The sequence below is a fragment of the Furipterus horrens genome, unplaced genomic scaffold (genome assembly GCF_987537825.1).
Source record: "Furipterus horrens unplaced genomic scaffold, mFurHor1.1.pri manual_scaffold_11, whole genome shotgun sequence".
In the NCBI taxonomy this organism is placed as follows: domain Eukaryota; kingdom Metazoa; phylum Chordata; class Mammalia; order Chiroptera; family Furipteridae; genus Furipterus; species Furipterus horrens.
Window position 1 is genome coordinate 31889897 of NW_028327181.1, and position 15503 is coordinate 31905399.

The 15503-nt window shown below is 38.5% G+C and overlaps 2 pseudogenes; one reads left to right on the top strand and one right to left on the bottom strand.

Moving 5' to 3' along the window:
- Positions 1–3281: 3281 nt before the first annotated feature.
- LOC149997356 (COP9 signalosome complex subunit 7b pseudogene) lies at positions 3282–4122 on the bottom strand (annotated as a pseudogene).
- Positions 4123–12685: 8563 nt separating this feature from the next.
- On the top strand, positions 12686–14332 carry LOC149997357 (importin subunit alpha-1 pseudogene; annotated as a pseudogene).
- The last annotated feature ends 1171 nt before the right edge of the window (positions 14333–15503 follow it).

Below are 15503 nucleotides of genomic sequence, written 5' to 3' on the forward strand. Positions count from 1 at the left end.
TTGGGTACTATGGACATTTTAATGATGCTAATTCTTCCTATCCATTCACATGGTATGTGTTTCCACTTATTTGTATCTTCTATTTCTTACTTCCATGTCTTATAATTTTCTGAGTACAGGTCTTTTACATCCTTGGTTAGATTTAATCCTAGGTATTTTATACTTTTTGAAGTAATTGTGAATAGGATTTTTTTCTTTATTTCCCTTTCTGTTAGTTTGTTATAGGCATATAAAAATGCAACTGATTTCTGGATCTTAATTTTGTATCCTGCTATTTTGCTGAATTCATTTATCAGTTCTAGTGCAAAGTTTTCATTTAGAATCAAAGGACAGGTAAAGAGCCTTCCAGACAACAAAACACTAAAGGAGTTCATTATCATCAAGCCAGTATTATGAGAAATATTAATGTGTCTTCTTTAAGAAGGATTCTTTAAAAAGGTAAAAATATAAAACATAAAATGGCAATAAATACATATCTATCAACAATTACTTTAAATGCAAATAGATTAAATGCTCAAGTCAAAAGACATATGGAGACTGAATTGATAACAAAAAGCACCTTTACATATGCTGCTTATAAGACAAAAAATCTGGGGTAGCAATATTTATATCAGAAAAAATAGACTTTACAACAAAGCCTGTAACAAGAGATAAAGAAAGACTCAGCAATTATTTCTGGGTGTTTATCCAAAGAAACCTAAAACAGTAAATCAAAAAGACATACACATACATATGTTTATTGCGGTATTATTTACAATAGTCAAGATAAGGAAGCAACCTAAGGGTCCATCATAGATAAATGGATAAGAAGTAGTGCATATCTACCATGAAATATGACTCAGCTATGAAAAAGAAATGAAATTTGTCATTTGCAGCAACATGGATGGGATTAGAGGGTATTGTGTTAAGTGAAATAAGTCAGACAGGGAAAGACAAATACCATATAATTTCACTCATATGTAGAATCTAAGAAAACAAAATAAATGTGCAAGCAGAATAGAAACAGATTCATAAATACAGAGAATATTTTCACAATTGTGAGATGGAAGGGGATGGGAAGATGGGTGAAGAGGTGAAAGGATTTAGAAGTGCAAATTGGTAGTTACAAAATAGTCATGGGGTTAGAAAATACAGCATAAGAAATACAGTCAATAAAATGTAATAGCTAAGTATGGTGTCCAATGGGTACTAGATTTATCAGGATGATCACTTTGTAAGTTATATTAATTTTTTTTGTATAAACTAACTGTGGTTTTATTTTAAGCAAAGGAAAATTCCAAAATTGTTCTGTTTAGTCAATAATGTTTCTTGGGTATCACCATGAGCAGAATTTTGTATCATGGGGAGGGTATACCATACGATGTGAGACAGTTTTCATTCACCCTGTTAGACCGAACTTCTAAAAAAGTGTTGAGGTAGAGCATATATACAATAAACTGAATGAGGCACATTATCCTTAAACAACTTGATGAATTTTTAAGTTGCTATTTTATTACAGTTGTCCCAATTTTTCCCTCTTTGCCCTCCTCTGCCCAGCCCAGCCCCCACTCCCACAGCCAATCCTGCACCATTGTCCATGTCCATGGGTCATTCGTATGTGTTTATTGACTAGTCCTTTCTCTTCTTTCCACCATTATGCCCCTCCCCTCTCCCCTCTGGACACTGTCAGTCTGTTCCATGTTTCCATGTCTCTGGTTCTATTTTGCTCATTAGTTTATTTTGTTCATTAGATTCCTCTTATAAGTAAGATCATTTGGTATTTGTCTTTCACCAACTGGATTATTTAACTTAGCATAAAATTCTCCAGTTCCATTTGTGCTATCATGAAGGGTAGGGGTTCCTTCTTTCTCTCTGCTGCATAGTATCCATTGTGTAAATGTACCACAGTTTTTTGGTCCACTCATCTACAGATGGGCACTTAGGCTGTTTCCAGCACTTGGCTATTGTAAACAGGGCTGCTATGAACATAGGGGTGCATAGGTTCTTTTGAATTGGGGTTTTGAAATTCTTCAGGTATATTCCCAGTAGTGGAATGGCTGAGTCAAAAGACAGTTTCATTTTTAGTTTTTTTGAGGAAATTTCATACTATTTTCCACAATCACTGCACCAGTCTGCATTCCCACCAAAAGTGCACTAGGATTCCCATTTCTCCACATCCTCGCCAGCACTTGTTAGGTGATTAATTTTTTTAAAGGCATGTTGAAATGTATTACAATCAGAACCTGTACAAATAAGAAAATTAAAATATAACCCCAAACTGTTCAAGTTCAGAAAGGCTAGTCAATCCTTTTCTCTTGCCAGGAGAATGCCATCATCAGAGGGTCATTAGCCAAGGAGGGATGGAACAAAAGAGACAGGAGCAGCAACTGATCCCCCCCCCCCCCCCCAGAGAGAGAGGCGTCGCACTACCATCCCCAGCACAGATGCAGCCAGGAGTAATCAAAGGTCTTTGGAGAGCAAGTACTGGCAGACAGCCCGGAGGGCAGCCAGGGCTTTTACACCAAAGCCGGACTGAGTCGTCAGAGGCAGCAGAGAACACCAGGCTGGAAGAAGCTCCTGCCACCACGCAGGCCCACAGCACCTGTCACAGGTGTTCAGATACAGGCATGAGTCAGCCCAGTGCTCTCAACTGAGGAGAGGTTGGAGCTGGGCTTAAGAGGCTGGAAACCCACAGGTTTAGTAAACACAGCCCAGCATCACATCCCTCCACGGGCTGATCTGATCAGAACTGCCAGCGAGGGACAAGGCAGGAGGGGAAAACAAAGCATTTGGATACCTGACTAGAGATGCCTGCCCTGTGTGGGTACTGTGGTAGGTGGGGCAGGAGAGGGACCCCCTTCTCACTCGGAGAGGGGCCTCCTTCACAGTGATCCCTGTGGGACAGGTAAAGCTGCCTCTGACTATGACCAGCCTGACAAAACGACATGGAGCAAAATAAATAAATAAACAAATTAAAAAATAAATAAATAACTGGGAGGGAGACAAGCCCTTGGACAGAGACAGAACCTCTGGGAGGGAAGCTGGGCAGTGTCTGACCCGGCTGGGGTGGCATCAGTGGGGCCCCTGAGTCTGAAGGGAGCAACTGGGGAAAGGAGGAGTGGGCGAGGGAAAGGAGTTAACAGTTCTTCTAGAACGGTACCAACAGGGTGATGAGGTGCTGATGAGGGGACAGGCAGGTCTGGAAGTCACTGAAGGTAGAGAGAGGAGGAAATAGGCTCTTGGTGTCCCCCCGCCCCTCCACCTGACCCAGGCCTGGTGAATGCCAGCTGCCCCAGCCTGCCCTAGTGGCAGCTGGAGACCAGGCCTTTCACTTTGAACGTCTTCTTGGTGGGCTGCTTCTGCTCAGCATGAGGAGAACACTCCTGTTCGGCTAACTGTTGCTCCATCTCCTGAGCTGAGGACGCGGTGGCTTTGAGAGTCTTCTTGATGCTGGTAACCTCTGCCTCCACCTGCTGCTGCTCATTGTCCCGCAGAACTGCTTCACAGCCATCACACCACTCATCCAAGGTCTTGACGATATTATTGGTGTTCTTCTTTCGGATATCATGGCCAACGCAGAAATCCACTTCCAGCAGCTGGTTTTGATGGTCCAGCTTGCCCTGGATGATGTCAGCGTAGACAGCCTCAGTGATGAGGTCTTCCAGTTCCGGAGATTCTGCATCTCCAGGTCCATCAGCAGCACAGAATAGAGGATACACTTCATTCTTGATGCCAAGCTCACAATGGTAAGTTGTTTAAGCTTGTTCTGCTGTGCCATGCTCAGTTCTGGCAGGCTCTCCTTGTTGGCTTTCTAATCTGGGTATGTTCCACATGCAAACAGGTTAAGCAACTGCAAGTAAGCAGTATTAGCTCCTTCTGCCAGCACCTGCACATTGGCCAGCTCCAGCAGTTCTCCAAAGACATACACTCCAGGCGTCTCCAAGATTTGGCTTATGAGAGCATTGAGGGCTGAGCCACTAGTGCCTTTAGCTAGTAAAATAAACTGTTCCAGGAGGTTACTTGAGGGTTTCTGTTCACCTGCCATTCTCTGGCTTTAAGATCTATCCTCACTGCTTCTCCATTCTCTAGGTCATTGTCTCAGCCTCCTGGCGCCTGCCCACAGGTTGTCAAGAATCCATGATTGGCCTGGTATCCCTATTGTTGACTTATTAATGATGGCCATTCTGACTGGTGTAAGGTGGTATCTCATTGTGGTTTTAATTTGCATCTCTCTGATGGCTAGTGACATTGAGCATCTTTTCATATGTCTATGGGCCCTCTGTATGTCCTCCTTGGAAAAGTATCTATCTAGGTCCTCTGCCCATTTTTTAATTTGATTTTTTATCTTCCTGATGCTGAGTCCTGTCAGTTCTTTATATATTTTGGAGATTAAACCCTTGTCTGATGTATCATTGGCAAATATGGTCTCTCATATGATCAGTTTCCTTTTCATTTGATGATGGTTTCTTTAGACATGCAGAAGCTTTTTATTTTTTATTTATTTATTTTTTAATATGTTTTATTGACTATGCTGTTACAGTTGTCCCAATTTCTTTTTCCTTTGTTCCCCTCCACCCAGGGACCCTCCTCCCTTCAGTTGTCCCCCCCCCCCTTAGTCCATGCCCATTGGTTGTGCATATAGTTCTTCTCAACCTCTTCCTGTCTACTCCACTCCCTCCTACTATGCTTCTTAATTCCTGTACCATTTCCCTCCCTTTCCCCACTTCCCTCTCCCCACTGACCTCTCCCCAATATGTTCCCCATACCTATAATTCTTTTTCCACTCTCATTGCCTACTTAGTTTGCCTTTGTTTTGATTCCCTAACTTCTGCTGTTGGTTGTTGTGATACAGTTTTCATTTTAATGTTCATAATTTTTATCTTCTTTCTCCTAAACAAGTCCTTTTAACATTTCATATAATAATAGTTTGGATCTGATGAACTCCTTCAGTTTTACTTTGTCCTGGAAGCACTTTCTCTGCCCTTCTATTCTGAATGACAGCTTCGCTGGATAGAATAATCATGGTTGTAGGTTTTTGCTTTTCATTACTTTGAATATTTCTGGCCAGTCCCTTCTTGCCTGCAGAGTTTCTTTTGAGAAATGAGCTGATTTTCTTATTGGGACCCCTTTGTATATAATTCTCTTCTTCTCTCCTGCTGCTTTTAAGATTCTCTCTTTATCCTTAATTTTTGACATTTTGATTATAATGTATCTTGGTGTGGTTCTCCCTGGGTCCAGTTGTTTTGGAACTCTCTGTGCTCCTGGACCTGTAAATCTATTTCCTTCCCCAAGTTAGGGAAGTTCTGCTTCATTATTTTTTCACGCAATATTTCAACTTCTAGTTCTTCTTCACCGTCTGGCAACCCTATGATTTGAATGTTGGCCCACTAATAGCTGTCCCAGAGATTTCTGATCCTCTCCTCATTTTCCTCACTTTTTGTTTCCTCTTTCTGCACTGGTTGACTGTTTGTTCCTTTCCTATGTTTCGATTTGTTGATTTGATTCCTGGTTTTCCTTCCCTCACCACTAGTTTCATATGTGTTTTTGTTCATTTCAGCAGGACTAGCCTTCATTCCTTCCCCATCTTGTTTAAGATCTGCTGTTAGGTCTGTAAGCATTCATATAACCAAAGCTCCGAACTGTGCCTCAGAAAGATTTCCTATCTGCTGAACCATTAGATCAGATATTTGCTCTCTGGTCAGCTGTGTGACTGAGATCTCTATCATGATCTGTGCCATCCTGAGAGTTTTGTGTTTACCTTTGCTTCCTGGGCGGGGCTGTCACACCTCCCATGCTATAGGGGGCGGAACCTCGTTCACTCCTCACTACCAGGTGATACGTCTCACCGCACTATGGCATTTTGTGTGTGGAGGCGGGGGTCCAAGATGAATTTTTGCCGTTTACTCTCCGCTGAGAGACCAGGAGCTTCTTCCTCCGTCCCCACCCTCTCCAGCCTTTGCAGTCCAAGGCAATGGGGGTCTGCCTTCCCTGGTGTTGGAATTGCGAGCTGACAGACCTGGTCTGCAGCCAGCGGAGCTCCCCAGGTGTTTCTCGCCTCTTTTTAAATACGGTGTTTTGCTTACCGCCGTCCTGCTATTGTTGCTGCAGCTGCCACCGCCAGCACAGCTTGACCCCTGTACCCCAGCTTCGCCCCTCCTACCCATGCAGACGAGCACCACTTGTTTATGACTTCATACGTTGGACTTCCATGTAGCTTTATTTTCTAGAACTTTTGGTTATTTCTGGTTTTGCAGTAGATGTATTCCTTCTTAGTTGTGGAGAGAGAAGGAGTGTGTCAGTCTAGGCCTCCATCTTGGCTGGAAGTTCTAGATATGCAGGAGATTTTTAATTGGATGTAGTCCCATTTGCTTATTTTTTTAAAATTAATTTCCTTGCCCTAGGAGATACTTGTGTATCATAAAAATATTGCTAAGTGGGATATCTGAAATTTTACTGCCTATTTTTCTGGTAGGACTTTTATGGTATCATGACTTATATTTAAGTCTTTTATTGTTTTAGAGTTTATTCTGGTGTACGGTGCAAGTAGGTGGTCTAGTTATTTTATTTTATTTTTGCATGTACCATTCCAGTTCTCCCAACACCATTTATTGAAGATACTATTTTTACTCCATTGTATGTTCCCGTTCCCTTTGTCAAATATTAATTGACCATAGAGACCTGGCTTTATTTCTGAGCGCTCTATTCTCTTCCATTAACCTAAGTGTCTGTTCTTATGCCAGTAGCAGGCTGTTTTTGATTACAGTGGCCTTGTAGTATACTTTGATATCAGTTATTGTCATCCCTCCAACTTTATTCTTCTTTCTCAAGTTACAAAGTCTATTTAGGGTCTTTTTTGGTTCCATATAAATTTTTGAGTATTTGTTTTAGATCAATGAAATATGCCAGTGGTATCTTTATAGGAATTGTGTTGAATCTATAAATCACATTGGGTAGTATGGAGATTTTAATGAAGTTAATTCTTCCAATCCATGAACATGATATATGCTTCCATCAATTTGTATCTTCCTCGATTTCTTTCTTCAGTGTTCTATAGTTTTCCTAGTTTCTCTTTCTGATAGTTCATTGTTGTTGAACAAAAATGCCTTCAATGTCTGAATATTGACTTTGTATCCTGCTACTTTGCCAAGTTCAAGTAGTTTTTTGGTGGAGAGTATGTTATGTACACTATAACATCATCTACAAATAATGACAGTTTGGTTTCCTCCTTTCAATTTGGATGCCTTTTATTTCTTTTTCTTGTCTGAGCACTGTGGCTAGAACTTCCAGCACTATGTTGAGTAAAAGTGGTGAGAGCGGACACCCTTGTCTTGTTCCTGAACTTAAGTGAAAAGCTTTTAGTTTTCGCACATTGCATAAGATGTTGGCAGTAGGTTTATCATATATGGTCTTTATTATGTTGAAGTATTCTCTTTCTATTCCCTCTTTGCTGAGTGTTTTTACCATAAATTGGTGCTGGATTTTATCAGATCCTTTTTCTGCATCTATTGATATGATCATGTAGTTTTTGTCCTTCATTTTATTTATGTGGTGTATTACATTTATTGATTTGCAAATACTGTACCATCCTTGCATCCCTGAGATGAATCCCACTTGATCATGATAATGATATTTTAAAAGTGTTGCTGGATCTGGATTGTTAATATTTTGTTGAGGATTTTAACATCTGTGTTCATCAGCGATATTGGCCTGTAATTTTCTTTTTTTGTTGTGTCTTTACCTGGCTTTGAAATTAGGGTTCTACTGGGCTCTAAAAAGAGTTTGGGATTCTTCACTCTTCCTGAATTTTTTGGAATAGTTTGAGAAGAAGAGGGGTTAGTTCTTCTTTGAATATTTGGTAAATTTTACCTGTGAAGCCATCAGGTCCAGGGCTTTTGTGTGCCAGGAGTTTTTTTTTTATTTTATTGCTGCTTCAATTTCACTAGTTGTTATCAGTCTATTCAGGCTTTGGGCTTCTTGATTCAATTTTGGAAGAATGTATTTTTCTAGAAATTTATCCATTTTGCTCAGGTTGCCAATTTCTTGGCATATAGTTATTCATAGTAATTTCTTACAATCCTTTGTATTTCTGTGGTATCAGTTGTTACTTCTCATCTTTAGTTTTTAATTTTATTTATTTGGGTCCTCTTTATTTTTTTCTTGATGAGTTTGGTAAAGGTTTTTCAATTTTTATCTTTTCACAGAACCAGCTCCTGGGTTCATTGATCCTTTGGATTTTTTTTTTTTTTTTTTAGTCTCTATGTCATTTAATTCTGCTCTGATCTTGGTTATTTCTTTACTTCTACTCACTCTGGGCTTTATTTGTTGTAGTGCCTCTAGTTCTTTTAGATGTAGGGTTAGGTTGTTTATTTGAGGTTTTTCTATCTTTTTTAGGCAGGCCTGTATTGCAATGAGCTTCTCTCTGAGGACTACCTTCACTGTGTCCCACAGGTTCATTTTCATTTGTTTCCAGGTACTTTTTGATTTTTTCCTTGATGTCACTGTTGACCCATTCATTATTCAATAACATGTTATTTAGTCTCTATGTATTTGAACATTTTTGAGTTTTCTCCTTGAAGCTGGTTTCTAGTTTCAAGCCATTGTGATCTGAGTAGATTCTTGATGTGATTTCAATTTTCTTGAATTTGTTGAGGTTTGTTTTGCATTTTATCATGTGGTCTGTCTTTGAAAATGATTTATGTGTATTGGAAAAGAATATATATTTTGCTTGTTTGGGGTGAAAACCTCTGTAAATATCAATTAAGTCCATTTAATCTAGGGTGTTATCCAATGTCACAATATCCTTGTTGATTTTTTGTCTGGATGATCTGTCCATTGTTGACAGTGGAGTGTTAAAATCCCCTACAATGACTGTATTGCTGTCTATATCCTTCTTAAAGTCCTCCAGGATTTTCCTTATGTATTTAGGTGCTCCTATTTGGGTGAATATATGTTTATAACAGTTATTTTCTCTTGTTGGACAACTCCTTTAAGTATTACATAGTGACCTTCTTTATCTCTTGTTATGGCCTTTGTTTTGAAATCTGTTTTGTCTAAGTATTGCTACCCCAGATTTTTTAAATGCCTATTTGTTTGGAATATTTTTTTCTTCCCTTCATTTTCAGCCTGTGTAGACCTTTTGTTCTGAGCTGGGTCTCTTGGAGACAGCATATATGTGGGTTATGCTTTCTTATCCATTCAGCTACCCTATGTATTTCGATTGGAGTGTTTAATCCATTTACATTTAAGGTTATTATTGATAGGTGTTTATTCATTGCCTTTTTTCCCTTTTGTACCTGTGTTCCTCTCTCTCTCTTTCTACTTCTTATAAGTTATCTCTCACACTTTTGCAATGCTTATTTGGTGGAGATGTCCTCTCTTAGCCTTTTTTTAGTCTGGGAAGCTCCTTATTTTCTCTTCCATTTTAAATGAGAGCCTTGCTGGGTAGTTTTTCATTGCTTGAAATATTTTTGACCATTCCCTTCTGGCTTGTAGTGTTTCTGTTGAGAAATAAGCTGATAGCCTTATTGGAGCTCCCTTGTATGTTACCAGTTGTTTCTCCCTTGCCACTTTTAAGATTCTCTCTTTGTCTTTAAATTTTGCCATTTTAATTATGATTTGTCTTGGTGTGGGCCTCTTGGGCTCACTTTTATTGGGATCCTCTGTGCTTCCTGAACTCCTGTGACTCATTCTTTCACAACGTTAGTAAAGTTTTCTGTCATTATTTTTTTCAAACAGATTTTCTGTCCCATGCTCCTTTTCTTCTCCTTTTGGAATGTCTATGATGTGAATATTATGTTTCATGTTTTCCTGGAGCTTTCTTAAACTATCTTCATTCTTTTTTGTGTCTTTTTTCATTTTGTTGCACTGACTGGGTGTTTTGTTCTACCTTGTCTCCACTGATTCTAGCCTCTTCTTCATCTAGCCTCCTTTTAATTCCTTCTAGTGTATTCTTCATTCAGATATTGTATTCTTTATTTCCTCCTGGTTCTTATTCATAGTTCCTATAGTCTTCTTCATGCTGATGTAGTTTCCACTAAGTTCCTTATAGATTTCACTGAGTTCCATTAGTACCCTTATAACCACTACTTTGACCTCTGTGTCCGAGAGTTTGCTTGTCTCAATTTCATTTAGTTCTCTTTCTGGGGATTCCTGTTTTCCTTCTGATTGGGGGTTGTTTCTTTGTCTCCCCATTTTAGGTATCTCTTTTTGTTTGTTTCAGCATATTAGGTTGGTCTACTTTGACTCCCTGTCTTCATGGTGTGACCTTTTGTGGTAGGAGTCCTGTGGGATTCAGTGGTACAATCACCTTGATTTTTGGAACTGGATATTCTAATGATGCTCTTTATGTATGTATTGTGGGCTCCCTTGTTGTAATTGGGTTTTGGTTGTTTTTAGCTCATTACTTGGTGGGTTCTCTCCTCTGATTGACTGGCTGAGAGTACAACCCCCCTCATGTCTTTTATGCTATCTATTATACAGGAGCTTCCAGAACAAAAAAAAGCAAACAAAACCCACACCAGCAAAAATACTTCCCAAGCGCTACTGCAATATCGACAACAAATGAGCTAAGATTTATAAAGGTGGAAAGAGAATGAGAATATTATACAAAAGGAAAAAAGAATGTGAGGTGACTAATGAAAACAACAATAATTTTGAGAGGGTAGGGGGAGGAGAAATAATAAGAGTAGGGAATAGAAACAACGTGAAGAAAAAGAAAATAAAATTTACCACATAAATAAAATAAGAAAGGAATACGGCAAACTGGAGTCAGACAAGGGAATAGTATGATATGAGGTTCGGAGAAAAAAATAGTGAAAAAATATGAACCAAATTGCAGTAAAACAACCACTTCAGTGATATCCACAATAAAAGAGGAAGTTAAGAATAACATAGGAAAGGGCGAAGCCAAAGAACTTATTTTTTTTTTTTAAAGTATATTTTATTGATTATGTTGTTACAGTAGTTCCAATTTTTTCCCCTTTACTCCCCTCCACCCAGTATCTCCCTCGAAGCCAAAGAACTTATATGCATGACCCATGATCGTGAACTAAGGGGAGTGGGATTCTGGAAGGGTGAGGGGTACTGGAAGGAGGGGAGCAAATGGAAAAAAATTGGTACTACTGTAACAACATAATCAATAAAATATACTTAAAAAAAAGACATAGGTGAGGGGGTGGAGGGATTGAATATAAAGGAGAAAGGACTCTTGGACATGGGCAACGGTGAGGTGATTGCTGGGGAGAGGGTATAAGGGGACTAAATGGTAATGGAAAAAAAATACAATAAAGGTTAAATTTAAAAACATAGGGCAGCTGAATGGATTAAAAATTATATATACAATGCCTACAAGAGGCTTAGTTCAAATGAAAGAAAGATATAAACACACTAAAACTGAAGAGGTGAGAAAAGATACTGGATATAAATAGAAATGAAAAAAAAAAGCTGGGGTGGCAATATTTATATCAGACAAAATAGAGTATTAAATAAAAACAGTAAAAAGAGACAAAGAAAAGAAATTTGTAGTGATAAAAGAGTCAATTCAAAAAGATATAACAATTGTAAATATGCACCTAACATAGCAGCGTCTATATATATAAAGCAAATATTAATGGATGTAAAGGGAGAAATTAATGGCAATACAATAATAGTAGGAGACTTTAATAACCCACAAACATTATTGGACAGAAATTTATAAGGGAATAATGGCCTTAAATGTCACGTTATACCAGATTGACTTAATAGACATTTATAGAATATTTTATCCAAAAGCTGCACAATACACATATTTTTCAACTGCACATGGATCATTCTCCAAGATTGATCACACATTAGGTCACAAAACAAATCTCAATAAATTCAAAAAAGTGAAATCATATCAAGAATTTTTTTCTAACCACAATGTTATGAAACTAGAAATCAATTATAAGAAGAAAATTGTAAAAAACACGAACATGTTAGAGACTAAACAACCAATGGGATTAAAGAGGAAATCAAACAAGAAATCCAATAATATCTTGAGACAAAAATGAAAACACAACTTTCCATAATCTGTTGAACAGCAAACTTTTTTTGATACACCAAAAGCAGTTCTAGGAGGAAAGTTCAGAGCAGAAATAAATGAATATATATGTATGTATCAATGAAACTAAGAGCTGGCATGGCTCAGTTGGTTGGAGCATAGTCCCCTACACCAAAAAGTTGCATGTTTGATATCTGGGGTGTGTCTGGGAGGCAGCCAATTGATGTTTCTCTCTCATATTGATGTTTCTCTTTCTCTCTCTCTCTAAAATCAATAAACATACTTTTTTAAAAAGAAGAAAAAAATGAGAGCCCAAATATATAAAATCAGAAACGAAAGAGGGGACTTTAAAACTGTCACCACAGAATACAAAAGGATCATTAAGAAATACTATGAAGTTACATTCCAATAAATTGGATAACCTAAAAGAAATAAATAAATTTCTAGAAACAGAACCTTCGAAGATTGAATTAGGAAAGAACAGAGATCCAGAAAGACTGCTTATTAGCAACAAAATTGAATCAGTAAAAAAAAAAAAAAAAAAAAAAAAAATTCCCCCAGACAACATTGTCTTCCTGCTGGTCCACGGGAGACGTTTTCAGAGCGGCCGAACTGCAGCCTGTGCACCCCTGGCCTTCTCCGTGAAAGCCAGACCTGGCTGTATAGTTTTCTCCCTGTCTCATAACTATGTTCACCAATGAGAATGCTGACCCACCAGCTGTCCACCTTAACAGATTCAGGAACAAGGGGAGAGACAGTACAGAAGTGAGGTGTCACCAAAGAGAAGTTAACTTGGAGCTGAGGGAAGCTAAGAAGGGTGACCAGGTGCTAAAAAGGAAAAATGTCAGCTCCATTCCTGATGATGCTACATCTCCAATGCAGGAAAACAAAACAAAACAAAGAAAGAAACAAATAAACAAAAGACCCCGTAACAACCAGGGCACTGTAAATTGGTCTGTTGAGGACATTTTCAAAGGCATAAATAGCAACAATTTGGAAAACTAGCTCCAAATTACTCAAGATGCTAGGAAACTGCTTTCTAGGGAAAAACAACCACTCATAGACAACATAACCTGTGCTGGTTTGATTCCAAAATTTGTGTCCTTTGGGGGCAGAACTGACTGTGGGCCCATTCAGCTTGAATGTGCCTGTGCCCTCACTAACAGTGTTTCTAGAACGCGGGCACAGACCGAGGCTGTAGTAGATGGAGGTGCTCTCCCAGCACTCATTTCTCGACTGGCACCTCTGCACACCCACATCTGTGAAAAAGCAGTACAGGCTCTGGGAACTGTTGCAGGTGATGGTTCAGTTTTCCAAGACTTGGTTGTCAGGTATGCTGCAGTTGACTCAGTGTTCGCTCTTCTTGCAGTTCTTGATGTGGCACCTTTAGCATGCGGTTCTGTAACCTTAGGCAGACACTTTCAAACTTCTGTTGGAACATGATCTTGCACCCCCGCACCCACCATTAGATGCTGTTAGGCAGATTCTTCCTACTTTACTTCATCTCCTGAATCATAATGATCAGGAAATATTAGCAGATAGCTTCTGGGCCATTTTGTGCCTTATGGATAGTCCAAGTGAACAGATTTAAATGGTTGTGGAATAGGAATATGCCCCAATTTGTGAAGCTCCTAGGAGCTACTGAATTGCCAATTGTGACTCCTACACTAACAGCCATAGGAAAATTGTCACTGGGACAGATGAACAGACTCAGGTTGTAATAGATGTGAGAGCACTTGCCATCTTTCCCAGCCTGCTAACAAGCTCCAAAACTAATATTCACAAGGAAGCTATGATGTCAAACATTATAGCTGGCTGCCAGGAACAGATACAGCAAGTTGTGTATCATGGATTAATCCCTTTTCTCATTGGTGGTGTCTCTAAGGCAGACTTTAAAGACACAAAAGGATGCTGTATGGGCTATGACCAACTATACAGGTGGTGGAACAGTCAAACAGAATGTATACCTTGTGCATTGTGGCATAATAGAACCATTGGTGAACCTCTTAACTGCAAGAGATACCAAAGTTATTCTGGTTATTCTGAATGCCTGTTTCAACTATCTTCCTGGCTACTGAGAAACTATGTGAAACTGAGACTCTTGGTGTAATGATTGAAGAATGTGGATGTTTGGGCAAAGCTGAAGCTTTACAAAACCATGAAAATGAGTCTGTGTACAAAACTTGATTCAGATGTATTTCTCTGTAGATAAAGGGGAAATTAAAAATGTTGTGCCAGAAATTACCTTTGAAGGGCTCCAAGTTCCCAGTCCAGGATGGCACTCCTGGGACCTTTAACTTTAACATTGTACAGCTGAGGCATAAAATTGTCTGATGTGTACTACGTTTGATGAGTTTGCTGTTTCTCTACTAAGAAACTCTTTTTAAATGTGGTTTGTTATTGTACCACTTTTTACAAAACTATACTTGAACAGTTGCAAACTGTACATACTATATGAAGCTACTCCTGTCAATCGGTTTCTTATTTCTTTGTGAACCTTCGTATCTTGCCATGTCCTACAAATAAACAGTAAATTCTACCTTTTTTACTACTTAAAAAAAAAAACCTGCTAACAAACAAAAGTACATGACCAGATGGTTTCACGGGTGAATTTAACTAAACATTTAAGGAAAAATTACTGCCTATCCTTCTCAAACTATTTCAATAATTTGAAGAAGAAGGAATGATTCCAAACCCATTCTGCAAGGCCAGCATCATCCAGATATCAAAACCAGGCAAAGGCACTACAAAAAAATTATAAGCCAATATCCCTGATGAACATAGATGCAAACTTTTCAATAAAATACCAGCAAACCAAATTCAACAATACATTAAAAAGACTACACATGCAATGATCAAGTAGGATTTATTCCAGAAATACAAGGATTGTTCCATATCAGCAAATCAATTAGCATGATATACTGCACCAACAAAACCAAGGATAAATACCATAGATGAAGAAAAAGCATTTGGCAAAGCTCAACATTCAGTTTTAATAAAGACTCTCAACAAAGTGGGTATAGGGGGAATTTACCTCAGCATAATAAAGGATATACATGACAAACCCACAGCTAGCATCATACTCAGTGGTGAAAAGCTGGGAGCTTTTCCTCTAAGATCAGCAACAAAAAAGGATGCCCACTCTTTCCAACATTATTCAATATAGTATTGGAAGTCCTAATCACAGCAGTAAGATAAGAAAAATAAATAAAATGCATTCAAATTGAAAAAGAAGTAAAACTGTCACTATTTCTAGATGACATGATACTATATAGAGAGAACCTCAAAGATTCCAACAAAAATTATTGTAATTAATAAATAAATTCAGTAAGGTAACAGGATACAAAATTAATAAAAATTTGTTGTGTTTCTAAACACTAACAATGAATAATCAGAGGAAAAAATCAGAAAACAATTTCAATTACAATAGCACCAAAAAGGATAAAATATGTAGGGCTAATTTAACCAAGTAGGTTTGAAAGACCTGTACTCTGAAAAATATAAG